This window comes from Podarcis erhardii (assembly GCF_964252035.2).
Source record: "Podarcis erhardii genome assembly, chromosome: 10".
NCBI classification, from domain to species: domain Eukaryota; kingdom Metazoa; phylum Chordata; class Lepidosauria; order Squamata; family Lacertidae; genus Podarcis; species Podarcis erhardii.
The window spans coordinates 46,953,795-46,981,022 of record NC_138500.1 but is presented as its reverse complement, the minus strand read 5'-3'; the positions used below and the strand labels follow the sequence as shown (position 1 = coordinate 46,981,022).

General features: G+C 41.9%; 1 protein-coding gene and 1 long non-coding RNA gene across 3 annotated transcripts in view; one reads left to right on the top strand and one right to left on the bottom strand.

Annotated features, from left to right (window-relative positions):
- HMGA2 (high mobility group AT-hook 2) overlaps window positions 1–27,228 on the top strand; it is a 137,765-nt gene that overhangs the window by 85,176 nt on the left and 25,361 nt on the right. The window lies entirely within an intron of this gene.
- Window positions 24,530–25,717, bottom strand: LOC309350923. The gene is made up of 2 exons (XR_014160602.1): window positions 25,590–25,717; window positions 24,530–24,767 (listed from the first exon to the last, which is right to left on the bottom strand). It is a non-coding gene; the product is annotated as an uncharacterized lncRNA (long non-coding RNA).

Below are 27,228 nucleotides of genomic sequence, written 5' to 3'. Positions count from 1 at the left end.
CAGGGAAAGGGTTAATGTCTCCCTAATCTACATTGACGGGATACAAGTAAATTGTACCTGTCAGGACTCTCGTTTTTTTATATAATGGAAGTCTCTGTTATGGATTGACACGGCAAGTTATGTCAGTTCCTCGTGCCACCTTGGATCTGATTCATCAATGCTGCATGTTAAAACAATTCAAGGATTATAGAACAGTCCTAGACCTAGAGAATGAGAAAATGTTTCCATTAAAAAAAATGCTAAAGGATGGTTCATTCTTCATTTTTATTGTCAGGATTGTGCTGAAGTTAAGCGTAAAGGCCTTGCCAGAATTCCCAAAATGAGAAATGTTTGTGCTTTTGAGTAATGTATATTAACCCATTGATTTCTCAGAGGAGTAGATAAAATGAAGGCGAGAGAGGGCAGAATTTTAAGAGAAGACAAGGTTATTTGTTACTTTTTTTACATATCTTGGCAATGGGGCTGTTTGGCAGGAAGGAACAAGAAATGCATTCCTTGATAGAAATTGCTAGATGGAGTTGTCCATGGCATTGTCACCTCCAGAGTACATTCTTCCAGGGTGCTCGGGACTTACTGTCCATTTGGAAAATTCACTTTGCATAGGATATGCCTGGTTTTGTACTTAGCAATTTCCCCCATATGGAGCAGATTATAATTTGTACTGACTTCAGGGGGCTTCCAGATGCAAGGTGTTAGCCTGAACCTATAAATCTTGAAATGGCTTGATGTTAGCAGCGATGGAGGCCACCTCTCTATTGGTGGCACTTTTGCTGAAAATGCGCAGAAGGAGGTTGCAAGAAAGGTATTCCCAGGTTAGATCCACGTATCCAATTTGTGTGGGGATTCTCATGTGATTTAAAAAGAGCCACACAGTTTATGATAGTTCCCAGCTGCCAGACAGTCTCACTGACTGGTGCAAACATTATGTGAACAATCCACCCTCAGCGCGGGAAGCAACTGTATATATCAAATCAAACCATTTGTCCATCTAGTTGAGCCTTTTCTACCTGATCAGCAGTGGCTCTCCAAGGAATTGGGAGGAGGTTTTGCAGCAGGTTTCTTATAAATGCTAATACTAAGGATTTAACATGGAGCCATATACATGGAAATTATGTGTTGTGCTTCTTATTTTAATCCCTTCCCTGCAGCACCCACTTCTCCTCTAAGAATAGGATCCCTAGCCAATTCCAGCACAGAGTCTGGTGACGATATTCATGTGCCATCAATCCCATTTGCAGTTCCTTCATCCTTCCTTGCCTCTCCCCCTGCTGTTCTAATTTAGATTGTGAGGTACTTGGGCACAAGAAAGTTCTCTTCCTCTCTCTCAATTTCACTAATACTTGGTCTTGAAAAGGAGGCACAGAAACAAACCATATAGTAAAAGGTAAAGGGACCCCTGACCATTAGGTCCAGTCGTGGCCGACTCTGGGGTTGCAGCGCTCATCTCGCTTTATTGGCCAAGGGAGCCGGCGTACAGCTTCTGGGTCATGTGGCGAGCATGACTAAGCCGCTTCTGGCGAACCAGAGCAGCACATGGAAACGCCGTTTACCTTCCCGCCGTAGCGGTACCTATTTATCTACTTGCACTTTGACGTGCTTTCGAACTGCTAGGTTGGCAGGAGCAGGGACCAAGCAACGGGAGCTCACCCCGTCGTGGGGATTCGAACCGCCGAACTTCTGATCAGCAAGTCCTAGGCTCTGTGGTTTAACCCACAGCGCCACCCGCGTCCCAAACCATATAGAGCTGCACTCTATTGTAGTTTGACCTTCATTGGTCAGGGCAGCAGACACTGTTCAGCTGTGGCTAAGGGAGAGGAAAGGAAGCACACTGCGAAGGGCTTTAGCAGGATGGAATATAAATGGACTACTTCCTGTCTTTGGAGGAAGTGGCTTTTATTTCCAAGCCATCGTGAGCCTTGTGGGGAGGGCGAGGGGGGAATTGCCCTTTCCTAGGAAAATACAGAGAAGTTTGCTCATTTCTTAAACGATTCCTAATGTGCTACAATAATACAGATTGTTATTGTGCCATCTTTCCATTTCTGTCTTGTGTTGTTGTAGAGTGAAGGTGCTAGTTCTGCTTGTCCCTCCGTGTATTGCTGCAGCATTTTTTATTTATTTGCTGGTTTTATTCATTCTTTCATTTAAAGCATTTTTATCCTTCTGTTGGAAAAAGTCTCCCAGCAGGGCTTACAAATGTCAGTGATCAGACAGCCTCTGCCCTCGGGCTTTATGTGTATGAAAGTTGTTTATTCTTTTCTTGCTGTGTTAAAAGTACGATAAGCTCATACTGATAAATGTGAGGATAGCATTGGTTTCCAAATTCATATGTAATGTTTCTGATAAAAGTCTTTATGTCTTTTTGGATGGGAAATTGTGGTGTGTGTGTGTGTGTGTGTGTGTGTGTGTGTGTGTGTATATATATATATATAAAATTTGTCAAGTCCCCTGGCTTTTTAAATTTTAAAGTCTCATAATAAGTAAGCGTTGCCTGTGAAACTGGGGGAGTGAGGGGAGAATTTTAAACAAGGCTGTATTGTGCAGAGCCGAAATTTTCTATGCATATTTGCTACGCGTATGGGGGAGGGAGCGGATTTTGCCATAATATTTTTTCCCTTCAAAAATAAAGAAATCAAATTTAAAATACCATTACTGCACACATGTACACTGATGTGAGCCACTAAATATCAATTATACCATTTGAGCCTTAGATTACAAGCATGCATATCCAGTCAAACCCTCATCACATAACATGCGCAAATAGAACTTCAGAGATCGTAAGGACTGGGGTTTCTTGATTTTAAAAGTATTTTAAAATAACAGAGGAAAGAACTAAAAATTATTTTAAAAATCACAAAACTGCAAGTACCTAAGTACTTGGGACTGTGAAATCTGAAAGCCATAAGGAAAAGCAGAGGAGACAACCCATAACTTTAAATACAACTACAGTGGTACCTCGGGTTAAGTACTTAATTCGTTCCGGAGGTCCGTTCTTAACCTGAAACTGTACTTAACCTGAAGCACCACTTTAGCTAATGGGGCCTCCTGCTGCCGCTGCGCCACCGGAGCACGATTTCTGTTCTCATCCTGAAGCAAAGTTCTTAACCTGAGGTAATATTTTTGGTTAGCGGAGTCTGTAACCTGAAGCGTATGTAATCTGAAGCGTATGTAACCCGAGGTACCACTGTATACTGTAGCTCAGGTAAGGAACACTTATTCAATTGTCACTAGCCATCAGTTACTTAACCACCAAGGCCTTCTATCAACAAGGAAATAGAGTGAAACCTTACACCTGCTGAAGACCCCTAACTTCACCATATGTAATGAGAATGTCTGTTAGAGCAGAGGCCGTAACTCAGGGGTGAAGTTCGCATGCATAAGACACCCAATTCAATCCCTGGTATCTCCTGCTTGGGAAAGACACCTAACAAAACCCCCGGAGGGCTTCTACCAGTCAGTGTAAACCATACCGAGCTAGACGAACCAATATCTGAATCAATAGAGATGTCAGCTGAACCCCATTTAGAAGTGACCACCAATTTTTGCTTGGTGTTCCTTCATTTCTGCATGGTCAATATATTGGATATCCCAATAAAATGCTTATGAGACTATCATCATAATCCTATACAAATCTACTCAGAAGTTAGTCCCTCTGAGTTTAATAGGATTATAGCCCAAGGCTGCAATTTTATCCAAGTTCCTAGGGAGTAATTACTGCTGAGCAAACATGCATAGATTGTATGGTAAAGGATATATTATATTGGATATTTTTTTATTTAACAGTTTTTTTAATGGAGCTTACTGGAATAAAAGACCTCTAAGCAGTTTACAGTAGACCATCTAAAATATTGATTACAACACCAATAAAAAAACAAACATGAAAAAAAATTATTAAAATGTAAAATAAAACCAGTAATTTAAAACACATACTTATTAAAATCACACACTAAAATTGCATGCGTTGGTAGACTTTCTGGAACAAAAATGTTTTTAGCTGGTGCTGAAAACAATATATTTTTTGTTGTTTAGTCGTTTAGTCGTGTCCGACTCTTCGTGACCCCATGGACCAGAGCACGTCAGGCACTCCTGTCTTCCACTGCCTCCCGCAGTTTGGTCAAACTCATGCTGGTAGCTTCGAGAACACTGTCCAACCATCTCGTCCTCTGTCGTCCCCTTCTCCTTGTGCCCTCCATCTTTCCCAACATCAGGATCTTTTCCAGGGAGTCTTCTCTTCTCATGAGGTGGCCAAAGTATTGGAGCCTCAGCTTCAGGATCTGTCCTTCCAGTGAGCACTCAGGGCTGATTTCCTTAAGAATGGATGTGTTTGATCTTCTTGCAGTCCAGGGACTCTCAAGAGTCTCCTCCAGCACCGTAATTCAAAAGCATCAATTCTTTGGCGATCAGCATTCTTTATGGTCCAGCTCTCACTTCCATACATCACTACTGGGGAAAAACATTATATAGTGAAGGTTTATACCTAATTATCAATGGGCAGGGAGTTCTAAAGTGCAGTTACCGCCACACGAAAGAATCCATTTCTTCCAAGTAAAGAATGAACATTATGCGGTGCTTGTAAAAGTACCAGTTCCACAAATCTAAGTGGTCGAATTGACACATATGGGGTGAGGTGATCCATCATGTGAACTGGTCCCAAGCTGATATTCTATAAGGAACCAGTTATAATCCCTTTATAATGATTATATTTAAGATATATAAGACATCATTTTATTTGTATGTCACCTTTCCATAGTTACAACTATGTGCAAGGCAGCTTACAACATAAAAAGATTTACATAGTTACAAAAAATAACAAAAGTAGTCATAAACAATAAATAAAGCACTTCGAAAAGTACACAACCAGATTGAACAAACTGTATAATACATTGTGTTTGCAGTAAAAATTTAATGCCACATACTTCCTGTTATTTCCTTCCATTTCTTTTTAAAGTTTTCAGTGGATGTTCTTTCAAAGTTTATTAAAGTGAAGTTTGTTTATTTTATGTCATAAATGTAAGATCAAAAAAGAAACTGCAACAAGAAACATAATAGATGAAAGAAAATGCATGGTCAAGTATTGTTCTACAACTCTGCAAATGAAGTTGGTTTTTCAATAAACTTATTCATCTGTTGTCCGTTAGTCAAACTCCTATAGCGGGTCAGTTTCGAAAAACATACAGTGGTGCCTCGCAAGACGAAATTAATCAGTTCCGCGATTCTCTTCGTCTAGCGGTTTTTTCGTCTTGCGAAGCAAGCCCATTGACAGCTTAGCGGATTAGCGCTATTAGCGGTCTAGCGTCTTTTAGCGATCAGCTGAGAAGCGGCTTATCAGCGGAACAGCTGAGAAGCGGCTTAGCGCTTACGGAAAGGGCGAAGAAAGTGAAAAAAACCCGCGGGAACACGCAAGATTTTTTCGTCTTGCGAGGCAACCCCATAGAGAAATTCGTTTAGCGAAGCACCTCGAAAAACAGAAAACCCTTTCGTCTAGCGGGTTTTCCGTCTTGCGAGGCGTTCGTCTTGCAGGGCACCACTGTATTCCATACTCTTCCATACTATTAAGAAATTGACAGAGCAGCTGTCTTCTTCTATTTGACTGCTCTGCCACATTTTGGGAGCTGTAAGCAAATGTACAGGAAATCTGAGATCAGTATCGTTAACCTAGACTTTCAGATAAAACATCAATATCATGTTGGGATTTTGTGGAATTGCATATATTTATTTGAAAACATTTCTAAACCACTTAGTATTTAAAAAACGAATCAGGGTCCAATCTTATGAGCCAAGGAAAGCCTGGGCAAAAATATAGTCGTCACAAGCTATCCAAAACAACTGTTGGTTGCTGCTTCCTGTGTGGTAAAGGCAAGGGTTTCCGACAAAACAGGCACAACATCAGAAAATGTCTATTTTCAGGTCACTGGGCTGTGAAATTCTGTAGTGTGCAATGCCGTGAGTAGAATTTCCCCATAGGAACTTAAGTCAGGGGTAGGCAACCTAAGGCCCGGGGGCCAGATGCGGCCCAATCACCTTTTAAATCTGGACCATTATTATTTTTTTCAAAATATAGTCTGGACCCCCACAAGGTCTGAGGGACAGTGGACCGGCCCATGGCTGAAAAAGGTTGCTGACCCCTGAACTAAGTGACCTTGCAGGTCTATACGTGTCTTTCAAGTAACCTGGTCCCAAGTTGCCATATGTTAACAAAAAGGCCTTGAACATAGCCTGGCTGCTGATCAGTAGCCAGGATTGGAAAGCTAGTCGTTTCAGTCATCGGATTTAAAATATTAATTCAAAAGCTCACAAGATATGCAGAAAATTCACACTACCAACCTTGCATCACCAACAAGGGTCAAGGAATTTATATCCAAATTAATTTGGTCAATATATTGGACCTCTTTTTTTTTTTTTTTTTTTTTGAAATATTTTGTCTACTTTTAAATAAAAAGTTCAAAGCACCTCTCTTAGATCTTATAATAAAGTATTATTATAAATAAATATAATTTATAAATACTCTGGTATTGTTGGAGTCAATCAATAATTCACAATATGGCGAGTCTTTTAAAAATGCCTTCCTTGCCTAGCTCCTAGTAATCAGTGTTTCATGCCATATTTCAGCTTTCTGAGGGTTCTGGATGTACAACGTATAGTTACATTTTGAGGAGGAGTTATAAAAAGGTTAACTTTTTCCAGATTTTGAATGCCTTAAACCACGTACCAAATTTTAGGGGTATGGGTCACTGAAAAGTACTCAAACAATTCCAGTACCCAGACCTGAGCAACTTTATACATGTTCCTCAAAAAGGCACATGTTTCTATCCATTAGGGCTGGGTGATTACCTGGTTTTCAACATCACAATATATCACCAGCTAAATATCACAGTACAGTGGTACCTTGGGTTACAAACGCTTCAGGTTACAAACTCTGCTAACCCAGAAGTAGTACCTTGGGTTGAGAACTTTACTTCAGGATGAGAACAGAAATTGTGCGGTGGCAGCAGGAGGCCCTATTAGCTAAAGTGGTACCTAAGGTTAAGTACGGTTTCGGGTTAAGAACGGACCTCCGGAATGAATTAAATTTGTAACAAAAGGCACCACTGCATCTTGATATATCACAATATATATCTGCGGTGGCAGAGGGCCTTGCCGGGCCTCTCCGTGTTGCAGAGGGTCCCGCCGTACCTCCCCACAGCAGCGGAGGGCCTTGACAAGGCTCCCTGCAGCGGTGGAGGGCCTTACAACATAAGAAAGTAGTAGATTTAGTAACAACAGTGTTTTTTTATGGGGAGATGCAGGTGTACGCATACCCCTCAACATTTTGTGAATCTAAGTTTGGCCTCATTGAGAGGCAGTATTTCAATATGAGTAGGAAAATGAGGGTACCCCTAGACATTTTTAAAAGAAAAAAGCACTGAGTAACAATGTTAAATAAACGTCCATATAATATATTTTCAACTTAGTTTAAGTGATTTACTAGTCAACTTGCATCTGCTTCCCCACTCAGAGGTCTAAGTGGAATCTATGCATGCATAAGCCCCACTGAGTTCAACTAAACTTACTTCTACTTTCCTGGGAGAAAGCCTCATTGAATTCAGTAGGTTATGCTTGTGAGTAGACACGCATTTGCTTGCACTTATTACGGAAAAACACCCTCCCCATCATTCTCACATAGTATCCAACCTCCCATTTCAGCATAAGGCAGCCAACTAAATCTTCTCCCTTCCTACAGAAGGCCCCCCCAAAAGCCCCCATGCCACCAATTTCTCCCTTTTTATCAGAGGGAGGGAAGGCAAGCAAGCAAAGACTTAGTCTCCTTTAAAGAAATTTTTAAAACTTTCCTTTTTAATTATGGAGGGAAACTATTTAGGGGGAACCAACAACATAAACACCACCAGAAAATGAAAATAAAAATTCTTCCCCCTCTTGTCTAGCCGGGGGGGGGGGGGCGTGTTCCTCCTATATTGTTAGCAGGCTCTGCCTAATTAGCTGAGCGCTTTGGGGCGAAAGCAGGAGGTTAGGCTTAAAGAGTTGGTTTGTGTGCTTGCAAGGGGTTACCTGTAAATTGGCTACAACCTCCCCCTCTATATTTCTGGATGAGGGGAAGGGGTAACAAAGCAGGGAAAGACAGTGAGAAAGATACCAGTTAAGTCAGGGGTCAGCAACCTTTTCCAGCCGTGGGCCGGTCCACCGTCCCTCAGACCATGTGGTGGGCTGGACTATATTTTGAAAAAAATAATAATGAACGAATTCCTATGCCCCACAAATAACCCAGAGATGCATTTTAAATAAAAGGACATATTCTACTCATGTAAAAACACGCTGATTCCTGGACTGTCCGCAGGCCCGATTTAGAAGGTGATTGGGCCGCATCTGGCCCCGGGGCCTTAGGTTGCCTATCCCTGAGTTAAGCTTAAATAGTTTGCTGGTTTGTGTGAGGGCTGTGGAGGGAGGGAGGAGTGAGAGAACAAACAAAGGAGGTGAGCTGATGCCCGCAAAGAATCTGCAAAGTGTCCATTCAGCTGAGCTACCCCCAGGGAAGCTGTCAATTTTCCATGTTCACTGGTACATTGCCTTGTTGAAACACTTATCACGATTCAACAATATGGCGATTTATTGCACAACCCTACTTTCCATCAATGGCTCTCACTTGGTTTCAGCAATTGTTAAGTTCCCAAAAAGCTGGATGGGATCCTTGAGGAAAATCCCATCTGTCTGCTCTGCCAATAGTCGCTTTGATTAAATTTATACAACTTAATAATTTTGATCTGCACAAAATTATTCTAAAAGAATTAAGTGTTTCCAAATGTACACTTGTTTTAATACTTTAAAGATCAACTGTGCTAACATTATTCATGTATTTATTCATATTATTTTGCTTAATTTTTATTTAATTTCTACCCTGCCTTTCCAACTTAAAAAAAAAAAAGACTGCAAAAGTTTTGGCTTCAGAAAGTACGTGGATATTAAGGAGGAGGCTATGGAGGCAAAATAACTAGAAATCCTTTAGAAATAAGACATAGAGGTTATTTATTCCATTAAGTGTGGAAGGGCTGTGTGCTGGCAGTAATTCCTGTGTTTAGGCTGATGCCAATGAGGAAATGATATCTAGCAATTTATGAAAGGTGATACTGTGTCAACAGATATGCTGTGGGTTGGGACATGTGACAATAATCTTCCATGGCATTTAAAGCACTCAGACCATATACTTGGAAATGTTAGTAGGATACCGCCTCCCCCTGCCTCCTCCCTGGCTGCTCCTACAACCAAGGAAGAAAGGGAGGGAAATCTATGTGAGCAGACAGAATTGCTATGTGGGCTGAAGAGTGAAGCTTTAGTTAAAGAGGAACTGGGTTGAGGGGAGGGACACAGTATCCCTTGTCAAGTAAGTGGAATATTAGATGGGAGGGAGGGAGGGAAGAACATAGAATGTCTTTAGCTCCTAGAGTAGAAGCTCTCAGATCCACCTTGCAACTACTCACTCTGTTCAAACAAAGCTTTGTGGCAGACAAGAAACCAATGGCTAGAGCAGGATGTTTGGTATTCTGAGCAGATACTGTCCAATCAATCCTAATCTCACCTACCTGGAAATAGAGGAGCCAGCTTGCAAAGGTGATTGAGGGGGGCAATGTCCCATGCATGATGTCGCGACGTCAGGAGGTGCTGGGGCAGAGCCTGGTGTGGTGGCCATATGGCTCAATGTTTACTCCTCCACCTCCTCTTGTGGTGGGAGGCCGCTTTGACCCTCCTTTCCCTTCACAGGAGGAGGAGAAGGAGCTGACTGCTGCAGGCACTCCACGCCCACCTCCATGCTTTTGGGCATGGGAAGCAAAAGGGCTCCGTCGGCGGCGGTTCGAATCTTCACAACGGGGTGAGCTCCCGTTGCTCAGTCCCAGCTCCTGACAACCTAGCAGTTCAAAAGCATACCAGTGCAAGTAAATAAATAGGTATCGCTGTGATGGGACGGTAAACAGCGTTTCCTTGTGCTCTGGCTTCCATCATGGTGTTCCGTTGCGCAAGAAGCTGTTTCGTGATGCTGGCCACATGACCTGGAAAGCTGTCTGTGGACAAACATTGGCTCCCTTAGCCTAGAAGCAAGATGAGCACTGCAGCCCCATAGTCGCCTTTGACTGGACGTAATCGGGCAGGGGTCTTTTATCTTTTACCTTTACCTTTACTCTGCTTGGAAGTAATTCCCATTAATGTATATCACTTCATAAACCCCTCCCCCCCCAAAAAAAATGTGTGTTTAAAAAAGTATGATATTGAGCACATTTATTCGGACTGAAAAATCAGCATGGACTTGCGTATTGTTGCCTAACATTCACAACCCTAATATTTTGGTCATATCCAGGACTCCAGCAGATAACCATCACTTTTACACATAGGCATCATCTTTTTGAATGAGACATAACACATCTATTCTAGCAACAATCCCATCTGAGTGGCCTATAAATAACTGTATACCAAGGGCTCTTTGTACAAAGGTTGACTCTATCGAAAGGTTGCATTATTTTTCATTTGCATTGGAACCTAAGTGAAGATTCACTTACTTGCTTACTTTATTATTCAAAATATTTACATCCCATCTTTCCCATTTGTTCAAGGGAGCTCACAGACATTTATTTAAAAAGCAATTTTAAACAACAGTGATAATAGGATACAAGCTAGGCAGACAGCAGTGAAAACTAGGTGCAGTAAATTTAGTCACCATCGGTGTTATTACCCAGGAAAATAAAACTGTCCTAACATGGTGTCTGAAGAAAAGACATATGGGAACCAGGTGGACCTCCCTAGGGAAGGTGTTCCAAAGATGATCCTGGCCAAAAGAGCCGCATCATGATAGCCACATATATAACTTCTGAAAGCCAGGGACACTCAGACTAGGAACTCCAGTGGTGATGATTAAACAACTCCATACAGGAGAAGGAAGTGGTTCTGATAACCATGTCATTTAGGTCTTCATAAACCAAAACCAACACTTTAAACGCAAACTCAAACCCATGTTGTTGTGAAACACCTGTGAGATATGCTTTGGAGCTTTGCAAAGCATGGACAGCTATGACACAACTATGAACTGCCTCCCAAGTTTTCTTTAATGGGAATTTCCTGTCTACTTAAGAAAAGGCTGATAGTTACAGGACTTTCCAGTTTAATGCTACAGATTAAGAGTGACTCTCACCACTGCAGCTGGATCTTGTCCTATATGGACATCTTTATTCTGCTGGTTGGGGCAACCCACACTCCACCTGTATCCTTACTATTAGGTACATCTGGTGCAGGTTTACACCTGAAAATGTGGGTTGGGTGAGATAGAAAGGCACATGGAGATGAGCAAGAACTGTCCTTGCACAGCAGGAAGATGCGCACACTGGCCCATGCATCTAACAATTTTTTTTGCAGTAGCTCCCAGGATCTAGCCATTCAGATATCTCCTGAAAAGGAAGTCATGTCAAATCCTACTGTCATAGTCCTTCCTAATTAAAACCAAAGTCCAAGTAGGATGGAACTTCTTGTACCAACTATTAGGTGCTTGGACACAGGCTGTAAACTGATATCCTCAGAAGATTCCTGATTTGTTAAAGAATTACCAGAGAAAGTCATTAGGAGTGGTTTGTAAGAAACCACAAAGCCACATAACCAAACTGTTTCGTCACTGCGAGAAGCGAAGTTACAGGGAACCAGGCAGAGGGCCTTCTTGGTAGTGGTACCAACCCTGTGAAATGCCCTCCCTTCAGATGTCAAGGAAGTAAACAACTAACAAACTTTTAGAAGACATTGGAAGGCAGCCCTGTTTAGAGAAGTTTTTAAGGACTGAAGTTTTAATTGTGTTTTTAGATATGTTGTAAGCTGCCCAGAGTGGCTGGGAAAACCCAGCTAGATGGGCAGGGTATAAATAATAAAGTTGTTGTTGTTGTTGTTGTTGTTGTTGTTGTCATCTCAGGTCAGAATCCTTCTCGCCACTTAGCCCACCATAGAATAAGGATTTCAGACCCTTTAAATTACCTTTAATAAAGCTCACACTTCCTGATTGCTTATTTAAATCCTGACATTTCTCTAAGGAAATCAAGGCATTGTATGTGAATCCTTCCCTTCAGACTTCTCACAACAACTCTGTAAAAGTACCTTAGGCTAAGAGATTGAGATTGGCCCAAAGTCATCCAGTGGGCTTTACTGCTGTGTGGGATTTCAGCTTAGATCAATGGTCCTAGTCCACTGTATGTGTGTACGTGGAGAAAGAGGAGAAAACAGATTTTAAATACGATGATGTACTTTACATAAATGTTACAAATGCAGAAAATACAAAAGACCCTTTTAATATCATGTATGCAAATAGGATTACGCATGCAATCTGCCCACACCGTGCCACACTCAAAGAGCAGGAGCGTATTATTACGATAAAAATGCATGTTTGCATAATGTGTGTCCACACACTCCACACCCATAATTTTAATGGCAATTTCTTGATTTCTTCCTGTGATGCTCCCCGAACAAAAGTGGACTGCATTTGGGAAAGCAGCGACAAGGGAATCCTACAGAGAGACTATAAAACAGTTTACATTTTGTGTTAATATTGATTTAACAATCATAAAAAAGCACATGGATGTTTAAAAATCAAACATTTTATGTTGAAATATTAAACACTGCTCATTTTTCCTTTGGGCTTTTAAAGCTGCATTAAAGTGGGGCAAAAAAACTGTTTTATGGACTCTCTGACTTACCCGGGTCACTTCTAAGCACAAGAGCTGCCAACCCAGGCAGTTTCCCGAAGGCTAATTGCAATTGAAAGGGTTATTTTTGAATGCAAGTCACACTGTTTATTCATGGTGAGAGGTGTTCCTTACCTTTTGAACTTTTGACTGCTGGGCCGAGCATTCTAAGGTGTCAGGCAGATTGATCTTTCTAGCTGAGCCATAGTGGAAGGAAGAACAGCAGCTTCGAAACACGTTGAAATTATCCAGCAGCTGTATTGTAGTGTATGGGGGGGTGATGGGGGGGAGACGAGAAGAGCTAGTGTTTCGTGAACATCTCTCAGCACAGTCATTAGCTTTAATCAGTCATAAACTTTAAAAAAAAAACAACCCACAACTATTCACAGTTAAATCAACACCCGTCAAATCCAGGCCCTTCCACCAGCAAAGGTGACTTTTGTTGATGGTTCCATGCTAATTGGAACACTCAATGTGATCCCACTTGCTTACTGCAGATACTTTTCTGCTTAGGGATGCGGGTGGCGCTGTGGTCTAAACCACTGAGCCTCTTGGGCTTGCTGATCAGAAGGTTGGCGGTTCAAATCCGCACAATGGGGTGAGCTCCCGTTGCTCTGTTCTGGCTCCTGCCTACCTAGCAGTTCGAAAGCACGCCAGTGCAAGTAGATAAATAGGTACCGCTGTGGCAGGAAGGTAAAGGGTGTTTCCGTGCGCTCTGGTCTCTGTCACGGTGTTCCGTTGCGCCAGAAGCGGTTTCGTCATGTTAGCCACATGACCCAGAAAGCTGTCTGTGGACATACGCCGGCTCCCTCGGCCTGAAAGTGAGATGAGCGCTGCAACCCCATAGTTGCCTTTGACTGGACTTAACCGTCCATAGGTCCTTTACCTTTTACCTTTCCTGCTTACGGAACATGGAAGAGGGCTAGACTTCTTTCTGTGGCATCCTGGTTCAATAAATTTGGGGTGTAGTGGGATCCAGTACTATGTATTTATTTATGACATTCACCTTGTACAATTATATAAGATGGAAGAATATGGGCTGGTAAAAACCTAGCTTTCAGTAAAGGACTGCTTGTGAAGAAGATTCAGGAGTGATTTGTAGATGCAAATGCTGAAAGCTGTATATGTAGCAAGTATGTATTCTAAATGCAATTGGTCTTCTCATGGTTAACTCTTAATGGCCATTGCCACTCTACAAGAGAGAGGCTTTAACAGCAGCTTTTTCCGTTTCTCTTTTTATAGCTATGAAGGATCGTAGAATGTTTAGGATAATGAAATAATGCTAGTTGTCAGTCCACTTTAGAAGGTGGAAGAACAAATTTCCTGCGATATCCCTGAATAACAGGTGGCATTTCCTGATACATTGTTTGTGACCTTCAGATAAACTTTTATTTTGAGCTGACTTTGGAAAATTGGTATAGCGTCAAGGTTAATTCTTCAGAGTAAAAACAGCAAGAGAGATCCTCATATAGCTGTTCTGTGAAACAGAGACAACTCTAGGGTTGTCATATTTGTTGAGCTTCTTTATTTTATTTTGCAAGATCTCAAAAAAGAGAGAAGTTTTGGAGCTATTTTTAAGGAAATTCGACAAAATCTACACTTCTGACATGGGTTGCCTTATGTCTGGATTTTCCTGGACATTTAAGTGATTCCAGTCTGGACACTGACACTGTTTCCAACGACCAAATCCTGGCAATGTCCAAGAAATTCCGGACATATGGCAACCCTAGGTTCCCCCTTGCATCAGGGCTAGCTGAAAATGCACTAAGCTTCCTTTTGAACTCGAAGGGGTGCGAATTTGAAAGGTCCTAAGTCTGTTTTTAATGGACAGACTAGGATCTAAAACCAGCTTCACAAGCATAGTGTTTTCAATAACTTTTCTTTGATGGAAAGACGGTATACTTTTGTCCCTGCGTGCTAATGTTCACATTCTATGTCTGAAAAAAGTATGCAAGCTTATTCCTATTTCATGAGAACAGGACTCAAAAGAGAAGATGCTTACATTAGCTGGATTTCCTTTAGTGAGCACAGAATTACACACTTGATTATGGGCAGATGGCAATTGTGGAAATCGTTCACTGTCATAAGTTTCTTTTCTTCTTTTTTTTTAAAAAATGTATTTATTTATGAAACGGACCCAATAGTCACTGAGTCACTTGATCTTTTCCCCAGTGGTCACTTTGCATTCCTTATGAGTGAGCGCATAAAATATTCGTCTATTTAAACAGTGCCCCAGCCAGCATATGTTCAAATTACATCCAGAGTCTACTTGAAAGCAACCCCTATTTTTAACTTTCGGGCATGTTGCACATAAAAATAATTAATTGTTCGAAGTTCAGTACAAGATAGCCCACTTTCACAAGAGATTTTTAAATCTGGTTTTGGATTTCCATTGTCTGCGCAATGACATCACACCAACCTGTATTATGCATGTTTAACAGTTACGCATTCCTAAGCTCTTTGAAGTACCATGTGCACTGTATTCTCGTGAAGGAGTAGTTGTGCCCCCCAGGAGCAGACTGCAGATGCTTCCCCCTCGCCATGATAATGATGATAATTCGCCACCAGGAATGCACATAATATTCTAAATAATAGGAACTGCATCCACCAAATCATTTTAATTAAATAACTACGTAAAGGTAAAGGGACCCGTGACCATTAGGTCCAGTTGTGGCCGACTCTGGGGTTGTGGCGCTCATCTCGCTTTATTGGCCGAGGGAGCCGGCGTACAGCTTCCGGGTCATGTGGCCAGCATGACTAAGCCGCTTCTGGCGAACCAGAGCAGTGCACGGAAACGCCGTTTACCTTCCCGCCGGAGCGGTACCTATTTATCTACTTGCACTTCGACATGCTTTCGAACTGCTAGGTTGGCAGGAGCAGGGACCGAACAACGGGAGCTCACCCCGTCACGGGGATTTGAACCGCCGACCTTCTGATCGGCAAGTCCTAGGCTCTGTGGTTTAACCCACAGCACCACCCGCATCCCCCAAATAACTACACATATAAGATCTAATCAGGTTAAAATTGGTTGCTTTCAATATTACATGCAGTGTTACCTATGTGCATGTGCCGTGCATGTTTTTAAATGGGCAGAGAAATTCTGCCAGTGGGTCGGGGAAGGTTTGATGTCACAGGAACTCAGAAACCCAAAACATTTTCCCTCTTGTTTTCCTTTTCCATTTTGTTTTGGATTTTTACAGTGTCACTCCCATAGCTTCCAGTGAGAAGGGGCAAACAGTTTTGGGTGCAAAGCAGAACAAATGCTGTATCACTGAGCTATGGTTCACAGTTTAAACACAGCATCTTAACTTGACCCTAGACATCCACTAAGAGTCAGTGCTGTTGTCATAACTGATGTGATAGGTTCCGCGTGCCCCATCCCAGTTATTTTTCTAGCTGTTGTATTTTGCATGGGTGGCAATTTCTTCCAAGGGCAGCTCATGTAAAATGCATTGCAGCAATATTAACCAGAGCATGAATAACGTTGCCTCTCTCCACGAGTGGTTGTAGCTGGCGCTCAAGCCTACAATGCTAAAAGGTGTTTCGTCTTACTAAGGCTGCTTAGGTTAGATACAATAGCACCTCCAGATTATGAACCTGGTTCTTCAAGGGGTCTGCAACCCCATCTAAAACAGACCAAACACCACCTTTCGTTCTCTTATTAGAACAGAGTTTGCTTGGTTATCTCTCTGTATGCAATGTGTTATTGAGCAGTATTGAAAACAACTAATATGTTCAGTCTGCTTTATTACGAATTCAGTTAAAGCAGAATGAGGCTCCATGTCAGTTTTGTAACAAATATTTGGTGTCAATTTATTCCTCACCTGCAGCTGGCCAAAATCCCTCTTACCCCTCTTCACTGGCGGAGTGAAGGAGGGTGCGGTAAGTGCGGGCCACCCCGGGTGGCATCCCTGAAGGGGTGTGTGACATCGCCACCCCACCCCCTGGGCAGCTAGCCCCGCCCCCGGGTGCACAGCACATGCGCTGCTGCAGGTGCCAGAGCAGCTAGCTCCACCTCTGCCCCTCTTATTCCCCTTTGATCTAGCATTGTTCTTTCATCCCCATTTCTCAGTTGTTGGGTGTCATTCTATAATGAAGTTCAAGAGACAACCTGGTGTTAACAACAGCACGTCTTTTCCAGAAGTGAGACCTTTTGCGTCATTATTTAGCCCCTATCCAGTCCCTGGATTCATTTTGAGGTGAGAACATGGGAGGATGGACCATGATCCCATCACAAAAAAGGAAATGTACAAACAGCTCCTGTTGCCTACAGCCATCACTCATTCCATAGACCTCTTGCCTCTAGTCGAGCAACTAGTAGCAGATGGGATTTGGCACTTGGGCTTTTAGTTGCTTACTCCAAGACTACTCTGTCTCTGAGTCTAGTTTGGCCATCACTGTAATAGGGTATATTGATAGACGAAACCATAAATTTTAATTGCCTGGAGTTTCATTATAAGGCAGAGGGTCTGGGACTTTCTGGAAAAAAGAGCAATTGGAATCTATACAAATAAAGTTTTAGTGCTTTGTTAGGTGTGCCATCAGGCACTCTTGCTCCTTTTGGGAACAGTAGTTGTTTTTATGCCTGTCAAGATAAATATTCTCATGGCAGTTATTACTTTCTGGAACAAGTGCTGAGTTACAACCGGATCAGCTGGGGACACTGCTGTGAAACTAAAATGTAGACTTTTGATATTGACTTTCAAAACACAAGGGGCAGGTTTATAAATTAGTTAAAGACAGGTTGAAGGGGAAATATGTGCATGAGGATAATGGATCATAATTTAGATGTGGTTGTATTCACCCTGCCAGCCTTATTTTAATGCATTGCAGTATTATCTTTTGAGATCTGCCTTTAAAGGCACTTATTGGAATGCAAGTCTTATTGAACACAGTGAGGCATATTTCTGAGTAAAATGCACAAGATTGGACAGTAATACAGTGGTACCTCGGGTTAAGTACTTAATTCGTTCCGGAGGTCCGTACTTAACCTGAAACTGTTCATAACCTGAAGCACCACTTTAGCTAATGGGGCCTCCTGCTGCTGCCGCACCACTGGAGCACGATTTCTGTTCTCATCCTGAAGCAAAGTTCTTAACCTGAAGCACTATTTCTGGGTTAGCGGAGTCTGTAACCTGAAGCGTCTGTAACCTGAAGTGTATGTAACCCGATGGTACCACTGTAGTTGAAAGGTTTTTGTGGCCTTTGGGTTTAAAACCAGTGTCCCAACAACATTCAAAGGAAATGATATGTCTAAATCTGTGGAGCCAGGGCAGTTGAAAAAGATTTGCCACAATGTGCTCCTTTGTGGCATCTGTAGGGAACCTCAGGAAAAGAGAATTGTGAATCAGTTAGCCTGAATGTCTAGTACTGTATTGATAAGATGCTTCTAAAGAAAGATAATTTATTGGCTAATCAAATGTTATATTTGGGGTTGCCGGATTTGCAGTGGGTTACAAAGAAGTGTGCAGAACTGGGAATATGTTGAAGCCAATGCAATAAATTGTAAAGATCTTCTAATGTGTTTATATATGGCTCTCCTTGAGCTGGCCCCTTCATAAAACAGGCATATGCTTTCTTTAATATGGATGTAGCTGTTGCTAACCTGTTGGAAGTGGATTAAAAAATTTTGCTCTGGATTTTGAATGGAAACTTTCTCAGTTCATTTTTATTGCGATGACCAATTTTTTGGTTAAACAGCACAGTTTTGATTTGGAATACGGTAGAAGCTGATAACATCTAAAAATGCAACACATATCTCCACTATTAAAGAGGCTATAATTGGTGCATCTTGAGCAGATGTCTGCCACCCCCATTCTGTAGATGAAGGAACTTTATAACACTCTGATACAAACCAATTAGTTGAGCCTACAAGCTAATGCTTACGCAACACATTGTACACAGATGACAAGATCAGTTGTTCCCACACAAACTTAAAACATGTGGTCGCAAAAGGTGATGCCCTGGACTACGAGAAAAGAAGGTTGCTATCAGCAAAGTAAAAAACTTTCAGATGTTGTTTCGTCTTATAACTAATTAAATCTAGCCACAACAAATGTACTGATTAAATATCATGAAAACAAAAGAGAGTAAAAGAAGGTGAGGTCCTCTGTAACTGAAAAAGTTATAGCTTTTTAACTAATAGGAAGATGCACAACTTTCAGTTGTGTTTCCCATTTATGAACCACAATGTATATCAACTTGCGGGTGTTGTGTTGCATCTAGAATGCACTTTCCGCAAACATAAATGGACCACCTGTCTTATTGAAGGCTTTTGATTGAGTAAAGGGATCCCATCAGCAGTGGAGAGACAACTTTTTCCACTTCCTCTCCTTAGCCACACTGTTCTAGAAGGTCCTACAAACAATTGGAGGAGAATTGGACACCTTTTTATTGTCTTTTCTCCAATCTAAATATTCCCAGGTTCCTTCAACTTTTACTCAAAGGACTTGATCTCTAGGCCCCTCACTACCCTTGTCATCTCCCCCAGTCACATTATGGTTTGTCATTATCTTGGCAAAGTGAACAAAGTGAGTAAGTGAGATCTGACCAGAAAGGAATAGAGTAATACTGTTGCTGCTCATGATGGGCAATTTGAGATATATCAAGACTATGATTTGGACTAATGGACTGAGGTCCCATTGAAATCAGTGGAACAAGTCAGTCATGATATTGCTTTGAGTTGGAATTAAGGGCAACTAACTCAAATCTGAATCCTAACACATACTTTTGTTGATGCAGTCTAGAATTGCATCAGCCTATTTAGCTCCAACATGGCACTGCTAATTCTTGTTAAACTGCTGTCAAGCCAGGTGTCAACCATTCTGAATTTGTGCATCTGATTTTTCCTACTAAATGCAGACTTTTGCATTTATCTATGTTGGAATTTATTTTAATAGCTTTGGCCCAGTTCCCCACCCTGTCAAGATTTCCACGAATCCAAATTATTCCATTTTCCAAGGTATTAGCTGGTTATCCCAATGTGGTGTCATCTCCATGTTTCTTCAGTATCCAAATCATTTAGAAAGATTTTATAAAGAACAGAACTCTGTGGTCACTTCTCTCCAGGTTGATTAGGATGCCACACTCTTAGTGTACGGTCCATCAGAGAGTCACAAAAGCAGCTACAAATCCATCCGTGGAGAGGGTATTTGGAGATGAACTGGTTTGATATATATATTTGTGTCTGCTTGTGTGGTTCAATTGCAGGAAAGTTACTTCACTTGATATGAAATAGTGGTCAGCAACTAGTTTGGATGGTGAGTCGATCTCGGAGTGGTCAAAGTACAGTGGTACCTCGGGTTACATACACTTCAGGTTACATACACTTCAGGTTACACACTCCGCTAACCCAGAAATAGTGCTTCAGGTTAAGAACTTTGCTTCAGGATAAGAACAGAAATCGGGCTCTGGTGGCACGGCGGCAGTAGGAGGCCCCATTAGCTAAAGTGGTGCTTCAGGTTAAGAACAGTTTCAGGTTAAGAACAGACCTCCAGAATGAATTAAGTACTTAGCCCAAGGTACCACTGTACTAAGGGATCAAGTTGCTTTTCTCATCCTTTTGCAACCAAATAACTGGAGGGGTCAAAAGGGAAGGGAGAGTTCCAGATTCAATCCCCTTCTGCACCTGGGATCCTGGACAGCCACTTCTAGTCCTTTCCCCATATGAACCCTGAGATCATCATCTTAGGCCTTTCTCTAAGTTGCACCTTCAAGGGAGGCTCAGAGCCTGGTGGTGAGAAGAATGGGCCTTTTCTGTGGAATGCTCTTTCCGCAGAGGCCCGTGCCCTACCAATTTTCAGCGTCAGGCAAAGATGGGCCTGATGGATGTTTGTATTGTGATTATGTTTTTAATATGCCTATATGTTTTTATTACAGTCCAGTCGTACCTTGGCTCCCAAACGCCTTGGGAATGAAACGTTTCGGCTCCCGGACAACCGAAAACTGGAAGTGAGTGTTCCAGTTTTCGAATGTTCTTTTGGAAGCCAAACGTCCTGTGGGGCTTCCACGGCTTCCGATTGGTTGCAGGAGCTAAACCTAAACCTTTAATAATAAACCAGTCAGAGTAGACAATTCTGTGCCAGATGGAGAAATAGTCTGGCCTGGCGTAAAGCAACTTTCTTGTGTTCCTAAGAGATTAGAAAATTAAAGTTTTTCTCCTCACTGGGCTCTTCTTCAGAAAAAAACAAGGAGACTGTGGTACCTGACTAAGTTACCGTATTTTTCGCTCTATTGGACGCAGTTTTTCCCCTCCAAAAATTGAGGGGAAATGTGTGTGCGTCCTATGGAGCGAATGCAGGCTTCTGCCATAGCCGCGCGCAACCCCTCCGGCAGGGAGAGGCTGCACGGGGCTATGGCTTCTTTAGCCCTGTGCAGCGTCTCCCGGCAAGGAGAGGCTGCACGGGGCTAAAGGGGAAGCCAAAGCAGCGAGCGGGATCCATCCCGCTCGCTGCCTTGCCTTCTTCCATAGCTGCGCGCAACCTCTCCGCAAGGAGAGGCTGCACGGGGCTATGGATTCTTTAGCCCCACGCATCCTCTCCCTCCCGGGAGAGGCTGCACAGGGCTAAAGGGGAAGCCAAAGCAGTGAGCGGGATCCATCCCGCTCGCTGCCTTGCCTTCTTCCATAGCTGCGCGCAACCTCTCCGCAAGGAGAGGCTACACGGGGCTATGGATTCTTTAGCCCCACGCAGCGTCTCCCGGGAAGCCAAAAACCGGCAAGGAGAGGTTGTGTGCAGCCTGTACGCTGCTCTTTGGGGCTGGGGGGGGGAATTTTTTTCCTTGATTTCCCCCCCTAAAAACTGGGTGCGCCCTATGGTCCGGTGCGCCCTATGGTGCGAAAAATACAGTATACTCAGAGCAGCCCACTGAAATCAGTGGTTTTGAATCAGTCACACTCGTCGATTTTGGTGGGTTTATATTGTGACTTAGTTTGATACTGTTAGGAAGAATTTGATTTGAACTGGCTAGAAAAAAAGATTATAAAGCAGAGTAGTTATGGCAGTAGCAGCAGATGTACTGAACTTGTGCATCTTGGAGACCTGATAGGGTGCCTGTCTTCCATTTTTAATATTACACAATCCTTCGCAGAAAAATCAAGCAGATGTAGCTGAACTTTAAAAAAGAAAAGTTTCTTTTTTAAAAAAAAAGGTTTGTGTGTGTACGTTTTGTAGGTCGCTTTGAGAATGAGTGGGAAAGTGGTTTATAAATTTTAAGGATGCAATGACAGAATACATAAATGAATATGAACATTATATTCCTATTGCTGCCTATTACCTATAATATTCTGATTTTTATAAGATTATCAAAAGAAAATACTTGTTTATCTTTTTAAAGGAGTAGTATGGATGATCAAGAATAATATGATTTAACATGTTTGATTTTTATTCATTTTGGGGGAAGCATTTTACAATCCAGCCTCTCTGATTCACTGATGTAAGGCAGAATAGGCATCAAAACATAAGAGAATACTAGAAGCAGAAGTGGATGTTAGCTAGTGGCAAGAAATTAATTGCATGAATCTTGCTCATTTTTGTTTCATCATGAATATGTCTATGAAATTACCGTTGTCCAGAAACAGAACAACCTTTCTGTGTGAACATCCTTCCTTTTGACAGAGAATGCCTGAAGCAAAAGAATGAGAAAGTTTAAGCAAATAAGGAAAAAGGATGGTAACAAGATACCACAGTTTTTAGCTGCAGGTCTCCCAATTCGAGTGCAGCTCAGATTGCCAGGAACCAAAAATTATTACCATATGGGTGCTATTCCATTGTCCTATAGGACATTAAGAAGGTCAGCTAGGGCAACATCCTGACAGTGCTGATATGAGCTATTTAGTCAAATATGCAATGACCCATCCATCAAGGAATATTCTTCGTAATCTCAGTCTCTTAGGGATTGGTTCCTATCCTGATGGGTCTGGACAGTTAGCAACTCCAGTGAAGAAAAAGCTAATGTTTTTATTTTAAAATATGTTCCGCCCACCATCCCCTTATTATTTTTACTTGGAGATCCGGGGTTTAAAACCTAGAATCTTCAACCTGAATTCTAACAAGCGGGATCCTTCAACAAAACACTGCAGACAGTATGTGATGCCTTAGTTCAGGGTTCTCAGCATTCCAGTCACCCAACCACCCATCACCAGTTTGCTTCTCCCAATACTCAACAGCATTCTATGCTCACTTCTCATTGCTTTTATGTTGCTTTTCTCCATTTGCTGGGGGGTTTTTTTGGGGGGGAGGGCAGGGAAAGGGACTGAGATGGACACACCAACTCCAGCCTCATTAAATTATTCAATTTCTCTGTTGATATGTTTATGCAGCTCTTCTGTCCCTGAGGATATTTCAAAATAGCTTCTTAGTGTGAACCAGGAAGTGACCTATCTAATATGATGGCTCTTTTATACACACACCCCCCCCCCCCCGTTTCAGTCAATCCATTTTATTCCCACCCATCCCAATCAACCAACATTCTTTGCCACTGTGTTATTATGGGGCCATTTTCCTTTTGTTTTTAATAACCCCCAAATTTTCTGGCCTTCTGCATACCTCAAAGCTCCCCTAAGTCTGTCAATCACTTCAATAACTCTCATGATACATGGGTGATGTGGTTTTGACTACATAAGGAAAGTATCGGGAGACAGATTTAATACATCCTTACTAAAAAAATTTAACTATAAACACATAATCAAAGCACATGAGGGGTGTTTATCCTAGAATTTCTGTGAAAATTGCTAAATGCTAAAGTCATAGATTCAAGTCCAAATTTTTAATGTTTGAAGTTTTGTTCTGTTTTTAGTGTTCTGTTGGGAGCTGCCCAGAGTGGCTGGGGAATTTTAATAATAAAATTATTATTATTTATAGTAATTTGCAAATATGGAATATGATATGATGGGGAAGCAATCATAAATTGAAAAAATGTTTATGCTGTCTATTTTGTATGTTCTGATTTGAGCTGAGATTACAATGTCGCCTCCTAGACCTAGATAATTATGTTTTGAATCAGAAAGAGTAATTTATCAGATAGCTGAAATTTAGATTGAGCTAGTAAGTAATGAATCAATCTTTACGCAAATGAGCTCCTTAACAAGAGAAGTCATGAAACTAACAGTGGCAAATTGCAGAGGTTTTACCACCGTCTCAAAATGCCCAAGTGAAATATTCAGAGAGGGGCAATAACTTGGTGGTAGAGCACTTCACTGGTTAAGGACCATAGATCAGTTTCAGCTTTAATCCTCGGTACCTCCAGCTAGAGCTTCTCCAAGTGGAGAGCTGAGAGTCTGTGTTCTCCTTTCCCTTTTCACTGCCACAACGTTTTCTACCTCTGGCAGTGGCTACCCAAACTCCAGCCCTGACTGGGATATTTAAATGCACACTTCAAACAGCAAATGAATTGTGGATAGCAGGTAAGTGGTTGGGGTGGGCCTTCTCACTGTACAATGAAAGATCCCTTATTTCAATATAATGTTTATATTGTTAGCCTGAACTTTGTAGGCAGAACTTTGCCCTGTTGAATATGCTTGTAACATCTTGGAAGTGTAAGCTGCCTGAATGGGCTTTTTGTGGGAATACATTTGAATTGGAAAAGAGTAATCCATCAAACCATATTTGAGGAGTACTGCTGTTCCCCATAACCTTAGGAATAAAAAGTCATGCTTATATTGCAATTGGCTAAATAACATTGTACTCCCACCATGCAACCCCCTGAGATTGTGTGGGTTTTCCTATAAAACTAGGTTCAGAAAAAGTCAAGAGAAGTCAGTTTAATAAACCCATAAATAACATTTGAATTATCCTACTAGTATCATTGGTATTAAATTCTTCAAATGGAGCCAAGTAGAACGAAAAGAAAATAGTGTTTATTTATTTTTTAATGAAATTCCACGGATTCTTCATAGGTTACTATTGTTCAGGTTTATGAGTCTGTACAGAGTACTGTTAAATCTCCTTGACCAATATAAGGGTCAGATTTTGGGATGGATTCCAGTCACTCATAGCTCTCTGTGTTCACAGACATTAGGGTGGCTACTTAATTGCAAACATGAGGTGAAGAAGGCAGAAATCATGACCTTTTGTTCTAGAGACGAGGGGACATAATACTTTAGCACAAACGTCACAAACAGCCTGGTCCTATTAACGGCCCCTGAGTCAGGTGCAGAAATAAAATTAATGGAGCTTTAAGATTGTCAAGAGGCATGAGACATCACACATTCCCTTCCTTTCTTTCTTTCTTTCTTTCTTTCTTTCTTTCTTTCTTTCTTTCTTTCTTTCTTCATCCACTTCCCCACCTTCTTCTACTCATGTACAGTGTGAGGTGCAGCCATTGTCAGCTTGTGTTAAAAAGATTCTGGGTACACTGTCAACTCCAGTTGGTTTTAATTAGGAATGGATGGAATGGAACACTTAAGTTCTGAAACTGTTCAGGGACTTCCAACTTCCAGTTGGTTCCACCCTGGTGTAATTCCTGTTAGAAACCCAAATTTTAGAACATAAGTGGTATAAAGAAAATAGCTTTTTGGTTTGGAGTTTGTTTGTTGTTTTAAATTTTTTCCCACAAGTGTGTGTTATTGTATATACAATAGATTTCAATCATATGCAGAGTAGCAGAGTAGCTTACAGCTAGGTAGCTAAATAACTCTTCTAGGTGATTGATAGCTTCTTTGTAAAGACTATACATTGTCCAGACTCTTTATATTCAAAAGAACTTTATTTTCATAAACATAACTGAGAAGAATATATTTATAACCTCATCCTTATTCAAACATAACTACATTCTCACTTGAATTCTAAATTGAAGTCTTCTTACTTAGACTTAAAAGCAAAACTGCGTTGCAACTTGCACCAGAGGTTTTTTTAGGGTTTTGTAACCTCACTCAGGCCTTACAGTTTTTACTTTCACCTCAGCAGTATTCTCTTTGTTCCTTACAGAGAGCACCTGCACAGGTTTCTCCCTATGAGCATTTGGGGAATCTTCCTCTGTCTGTTTCACTTCAGACAGATCGCACTGACACAGCACTGTCCTCAGCAGTATACCATATTTTTTGCCCTATAGGACGCACTTTTTCCCCTCCAAAAATTAAGGGGAAATGTGTGTGCGTCCTATGGGGCAAATGCAGGCTTTCGCTGAAGCCTGGAGAGCGAGAGGGGTTGGTGCGCACCGACCCCTCTAGCTCTCCAGGCTTCAGGAAGCAAATCAAATATCTTTAATACGGTCAATGACCAGAAAACAGTTTATAAAAACATGACATTATAAGTAGTATTGAGCTACAAATAACAGTAAAAATATAGCCAATTCACAGAATTGGTGCTTATATTTATGACCAAGTTTCGGCTTTTAAGGTTTTAAAATTCAATTCAAATGTCACTACTGTTTATTATCGTTCCTTCGATGTTTACAATTTAAACTCTGTTGCTGACATCATTGCTCGTCTTACTCTTGTTGCAATGTAACAGTACTTTGCCACAGACCTGTTGATTTCGGTCTCTTTGTCAGCTAAGAGGTGTCTGATATAGGTGTCGTCTGTACTACAAGGTATTTTCCTTAAAATCGGCTCGATCAGCTCTTTTCTTGAGTCTCGATATAATGGGCAGTATAAGATGACATGCTCGATGGTTTCGATTTCATTGCTGTTACAGGGACATAATCTTTGTTCGATCGGTGTTTTGTTGTATCTTCCCTCTAGGAGAGCTGAAGGGAGAGCATTAAAGCGGGCCCTGGAAAATGCCCATCGGTGTTTGGCGTTGTGTAGTACTTTGAGGTAGTTTGCTAGATGGGGCCTTTGAGAATTGAATAGGAGTTTATAAGTTATCGGAAGTTGATTAAAGTCATTTTGGGCTTCAATGTCCCTGAGTCTTTCTTTGATTATGTTCTTGGCCCTTCCTCTTTCTAAACTTAATAAATACACTGGGGAGAGACCATATGTGGCCAATTTTCTGAGAGTGCTCTTCGACCAACTAGATTGGAATTTGTCAAGAAGCATCAGGGAGAGTAGTCCAACTGGCGAGTTGTTAAGTCTTAGCCAAGTGCATAAGGTTCTTATCCATACTTTGGCTTTGACGCTGTATAAGCCCGCTTCCAGTCGTAGGGCGGCGTTTGGGACGCATTTGGGTGTTTGCAGGAGTGATCTGACGAAACCTCAGGAAGCTATCCGCAAGCCTTGCCAGCCCAGCAGGAGTTCCCGCGGGCTCGCAAGGCTTGTGGGCAGCAGCCTGCAGCCCGAAGCATGGGGTGCCCTCCGGAGGGTGCCCCGTGCTTCGTGCAGGTGTCCGCAAGCCTTACAAATAGCAGCCTGTTCTGGGGCCGGGGGAAGCTCGGGCTGCCCCCAGCCCTGCGGCTGGGGGGGGGATTAATATTTTTTTATTCATTCCCCCCCCCAAAAAACCGAGGTGCACACTAGGGGGCGAAAAATACGGTACTTAGAAGCCTCTCTCAACAGCCATTCTCCCTCACACACAGAGAGCAGTTAAAAACAACACTTACTTGGAATAACAATCACAACATAATGGAATGCCTTTCTCGTGACTCACAGGCAGCCAAT